The sequence below is a fragment of the Drosophila teissieri genome, chromosome 2R (genome assembly GCF_016746235.2).
Source record: "Drosophila teissieri strain GT53w chromosome 2R, Prin_Dtei_1.1, whole genome shotgun sequence".
NCBI classification, from domain to species: domain Eukaryota; kingdom Metazoa; phylum Arthropoda; class Insecta; order Diptera; family Drosophilidae; genus Drosophila; species Drosophila teissieri.
The window spans coordinates 21,949,709-21,955,708 of record NC_053030.1 but is presented as its reverse complement, the minus strand read 5'-3'; positions in this window follow the sequence as shown (position 1 = coordinate 21,955,708).

The window sequence follows — 6,000 nt, the reverse complement described above, 5'->3', positions numbered from 1 at the left end:
CGCCGTGCAGCGCCTGTCTGCTTGAAAGAGTGAAAGTTGTGGGCGGACTGACGCACACGTGGATGCCACTCCCATTCCCTTCGTGCGAATCCGTGAATGGCCATGTATCTCCATCTGTTACATAACTCTCGGTTTATGCACTTCTATCTCGATCGAAGGCACCGCCCCGCCGCCAAGGGTCATTCTCATTTGGCTTCGCCTTTATCGCAGCTCGTAAATTAATAAAAGCGACGAACAAGTGAGCCGGCAATCAACGCATCAACTTGGCCCAGAACACCGTACACCGTGCTGGGCTGACGACAATGGCGTCATTAAATAATACAGGCCGCACGGCGAAAGGATACTCGTATCCTTACAACGCCAGCCTGAGTGTGTGTGTGTCAGTACTTGAGCACACGCACACACATATGGCCAGGCCTGAAAGAAGGTGTTTTAGGAGCTCCTCCTCTGGATTCGACTTGAAGGTTTCTCTTGGAGGTAGGAAGCTATCTATACTCTGATTTTACAACAAACTTGGAGCATTTTGAGTTGAGCATGTGGATCATTTGACAATTATTTTCAGTTTTAGCTAAATTCGTTTAATGTTGATTTTCTATCCACATTTCTTTCGTCGCACATTTGCTTTTCGTATTTATTATTCAGCATTCTTTGTTATTACGCTCGATGTGTGTTCTTCGGTTCGCTCATTATCGGAAATATCGTTTTTCCATCCCGGGCATATCTGCTTTCATATGTTTTTCCCCCACCCAATAGTTTCACTTCATTGCTCGCATAACATCCTCTGGCGGACGCATACCCAGCATGCCCATTCTGTCGCCAGAGGACTGTGTGTGCTGAAATAACCGTGGGTGCTGAAATAACCGAGCCAAAATGGGGTGTGGGTGTGGCTGGGTGAAAGTTGGAGGCATGGGGGGCATGTGGGGCAGCAGCCACGCCCACACGCACGACTTGTCAGTCAAGTGACGGTGAAATGCTTGTCTTTACTCCGCGCCACCAGCCACCAGCCTCCGTGGCATTGTCCTTTGGACCAGGACGACCGAGGACAGAGCACAGGGGAGGGGGAGGAGGAGGAGGAGGAGGAGGAAAGTCAGGCTGATGGGCTGTGCGGGTCACACACAGATGACAATTTAAGAGGACCGTTTTCGCGAGCGTGTCCTTGCCCCAAAGTCTGCATTCAGCTTTCAACATTCAGCCGGCAACCTTGACACTTGACTGTTGCTCAAGTCGCAGCTTCAATTGTCGTTGTGTGATGGAGGAGGGGGGAGGGGGTGGAAGTTGCAAGTCTGACAAATGATACGATGCCCGTGGTGGCAGAAGTTTCGCAATGCCAAACTCCATCTCCCCAGCTGATTGCAGACGCATCCTTGCCTTTGTCTCCGCGCAGGCAGCTTAAAAGTTCCGCTGACAACTGTCGCCATAATTCACTTTTACAGGACAACCGGGCAGGCAGGCCTTACCGCTCAACCAGAACGAAAACCAGAACGTGAAGTAGAGGGAAAACTAGAGGGAAACTAGAGGAAAACTTGGCAACGACACTTGGCCAAACAAGTTGCAGGGAAGGCGTCCAGGGAGGCGGGCCATAAAACCTGCCACCAACCTCCGCCATCTCAGCCTTCTCCGCTTTTGGCCATTTGTTATTTAGAGAACTGCCGCAATTGTTGCCATTTGCAAGCGCTTCAATCACAGACAGGCAAAGAAACCTCGGCTCAAAGCACCTGCTGCCTTGGGCTGAAACAAAAAAATAATGGAAAAGAAAAGAAAAGTGCCGAGGGAAAGGCACAAATCATCTGCAGGTAGAGCGGGGAAAAGTCGCAGAATGGACTGGCAGCAAAAGCGAGCTAGTCGCCTAGATTGTAACTCAACTTTGGCATTCGATGGCAATTATTCTGTCATTCGTTTCCTACACTGACCGCCAAAGGAGTGCTCCCCGTGGAGGAGTCTAGCATTCAAATGTCCTTTGGTAGAATATCCTTTGGATCGAGTTGACAGTGAAGGACGTTGAGTATTAAATACTAACTTTTGGCTTACAAATGGTGCGTATGAACGTAGCATACGATATTTCTCCATAAACGAGAATCTGACCGAGGGCACTCAATCAAAGCTGGAGAGTAGATGACCTCCTACCTTGCTGACCCCTAATTGATGCTCAAAGGCGTGCAATCGGGCAGATCGGGCCCATCGATACCCATTAATGAGTGGGTGTGCGAAGGCACGAGGGCGTGACTTTAGCAGGCCGTCAATCTGGACAAAGCCTGCATTTCAAATGGCCTAAATAATTGATTTGCTTTGGCCGCACCGCAAACGAGGCGCGTTTAATTAACGTTTAACACGCCACAATCATAACTAATTTAACGTGATTTTGCGGGCGTGTCGGTGGACAAAAAAAAACATCTAAATTGTTAAACAATGTGGCGTGTCAATCGGTGCCCACCAAAGGATCAACGTTCCCCCATTTTGGTGGCCTTTTTAATTGGTCCGCTGCTCTTCGCTCGTTCAATTAGATTGATTGCCCATGGGGCTTTGCGAAATGAGCTGTGAACACAGTTGTCCCACGTTAATTGGTTGCATGTCCACTGACCAACTCAAATACCCAGGTATTTGACTGCAACTTTGTTGCAAAGAACTGCAGCGCCCAAAAGTATGCAACCAAGTTTCGGTTGCAAATGCGCGGGTTGCTCTGCTTCTTTCTTTTTGGGCAAAAGGAGGCATCCTTCGAGCGGAATTAGGGAATGCTCGAACTCGTGCCCCGTACATAATTAATAAGTTGCCACAGTAAATCCGATTTAAGCCGATTTGCCAGGCTTTGGAAAGACACAAGCTTGCAGCTCACACATTCTGAAGTTTAGTCCCTAAAGTTCAGGGAAAATAAGGGTTTAAGTCCTTAGAATACTTAAGCCATTCCCATTCTTAACCTATATTTTAAGTATATGTTTTTGATAACATACTTGACCAGGATCTCCAGCCAAGTCAATCTCGGGAACTATAATTTCTGCAGTGTTAAGATGAAGCGCCCACCTGCAGAGTAACGAGTATCTGATAGTCGAGGCACTCGACTCGAGGCATTATCACTTGATTTTAATTACATTTGCGAGGCTTGTGTAAGTGGTCAAATGCATTAAGGTCTTAGTCAAAATAATAATTAAATGAAACACACATCCACAGCCTGCCCAAATACACTGAGCGCACAGCAGCTACGCTGTCGAAATGTTAAATCCACTTTAAAGCTGCAGTCTTGATTTAATTACACTTTGCTTGTTTTCAATGTACACACAAGTGAATAAATGCAAACATGCCGCCTACGTAATTAAATTTCCGAAAGGCGGATTAAGTAGATGTCCCGCACATTATGCAAGTCCAGTCACCGATGGACCAATGTGGATACATGGGGAAACCACCGGAGGTCCTTAGGAAGTGAAAACCAGATCTGTTTGAGCGCGAATCTCAATGAAATTTGAGCCCAAACACGTGTAGCTTTCTACGGCTTTACTTTGTTGTTTGCCCCAAATCCGTGGCGGCCAAGTCCGCGCCAGGAATATCTGTTGAATTTTAGAAGAGCCTTTAGAAAAAAAAGGACTTTGCAAAGTAAACGCCGCGTAAGTGGAAGGCAAATCAGCTGCCAACGCAGAGCGTTGGGTGTTAGTATCTGCCGCTTTTTCCGAGTTTTGTAGCTATTCGCAGCTTTTTCGGCATTGTGCTGCTTTTGTTGACAGTGAAACACTCGGAGAAAGTGGGAAATACATCATAAACCTCTCCGATTCATCTAATGCAACAAAGGAAACACTTTGAATTAGAAGCGAAACTACAACTATTACTATTTCTATTACTATTATGTAAGCTTAGAAGACAATAGTTTTGTGTGCAGCCAGGGCATGAAGCAGAAACTTAAATTTCCAACTTATATTTCCATGTCTATGCCACTGGAAAAGTTTTTGTTCCGAACTCTTTGCCTGCACATTTCTCCGACTGTATGCAAATAAGTAACTGAAGCTGACAGTGACACCACAGCCTCCTCGCATCCTGCCATCCTCGCATCCTGCCATCCTCCCATCCGAATCCTTCCAGCCCTCGCAGCATGGGTCAATGGCGAACTGCAGGCATCAGCAGGAGGCTGGGCAAATTTGCATTCATAAAGCAGAAGCGCCCAGTTGGACCATTTGTATGCAAAGTAAAGTATTACTGGGCGGCTGAGTGGGGGGCAAGTGAAAGTAAACAGCGGCTAAGAGCGTGCAGGTAAATGCCCAAATTAAAACAATGACTTGGACTTGGACTTGGAGCAGAAGCTCGGGATTTGAGGATGGCAATTAGCGCGAATGAAGCGCATAATAAGTCGTTCGGAACCCCGAACTCTGGCACTCGCACTTTGCCAAGGAAATGTGCTGACATCAAAGAAGCATAATTTCTTCATTTGGCTAAATGGCGGCGAGTTAATTGCTACGCCGAATTTTCGAACCAAACAAAGAGAGACTTTAATTAATTGGCCGAAAATAAAGGTTGGCCGAAAGTAAAGGAGAAGTTCCGAGTAAAAGTCAAGGCACACACGGCGTATGCGTGATTTCGGTGTGCCTTCCAACAGGATTGCTTCATATGGACAGGAGTCCTGGAGTCCTGCGCCTAATTAATTGACTGGCGGAGGCCTCTAGGTGAGCTGTGCACCCACTCGTATTGCTGTACTGCTGTATTTGCAGTCTGAAAATAATCTCCCAGCGGAAGATAATGAAATTTATTATTTACTTTCGCTGGGGCAGCACTCCTGTGCGGCCTTCGAATCCGCTGTCAGCAGTTCATCGACTGGGGGGGTACTACATTTTTATGCTTTTGTTAACTCATTTATAAGCCGCACTTTTTGCTGGCCTGGTTCCACAACGTATGTACGGGTATTCAAGTACTCAACTGCCCCATGAATGCGCACAGCTGCAGGTGTACATTCGAGTCGCACTGAATGCGATTTGCGTAAGCTGTTGTCCGAACAATGGCATTACGTATACGCCCAGTGGACTGCCATTTGGCCCACAACTCTCGCACAGGAGCAGCAGTCAGAGGATCAGGCAAAAGGCACAGATAACCAATTGGTTTTCACAGTTTTCATTTGCTCGGCCGGAAGGCACGGTACTTTGTGGTTAAGCCACAGTTGCCGTTGACTTTGCTAGATTTATATGAGGCTTACACTAGTGAGGATGAAATGAACATGTTTCCTTTCGCCTACATACCTTTTAAAGGCTACTCCGCGTTAAGTTTATTTATAGGTGGATTTTAGTTTATTAGTTTTCCACTCTCACTGCACAAAACTGTCGCTGCCCTTGCCGCAGACTTGTCTTAAACCACTGGGATCACTGCACCAAACACGCGATCTTGGCTCGCTGGAATCGGGATAGTTCTGAAAGTACCTCCTGGAACCCCACGATGCATGCACAACCACGCCGCGACGCGCTTCAGAGCGAACTGCCAGGCGCCGCGCGACATCGGAACTCCAGCCTTAAAGTCGGCTTCGTTCGCACGCGAACTCACCACGCCCCGAAACGAACGGTAAATCCGAGCGCTGGCGACCCGAACCGTTGATTGTGGGTCTGTGGACCAGCAGCAGCAGCTGAGCACCGGAGAAAGTGAAAGCCTGGCCGCCACCTTGGAGATTGAGGCAGGTTAGTGCCCGCTCTCTCTCTCCCTCTCTCAAACTCGGGCGCTCTCTGGTGAGAGCCTTCCAGCGATGTTTCTGATTAGACTGGAAGCGGCGGCTTCGCCTGTGATAAGCCAGACTTTGGCAGCGCACCGTAAACTGTTGCATGCAACTCCGATAAACTCAAATTAGTCATGGGATTTTTATAAAACTTTTATATTATATATTCTTAAAACAAACTAATTAAATATTAAAAGCTCATAAGACTTCTAGGATTAATAAAAATGGTTACGGTTTAATGTACTTTCGATTATCATTAGCAGAAAACATTACTATTACTTTTATCTTACAAGTATTAATGTTAGGAATCTTAAGAATACAAAAGGATT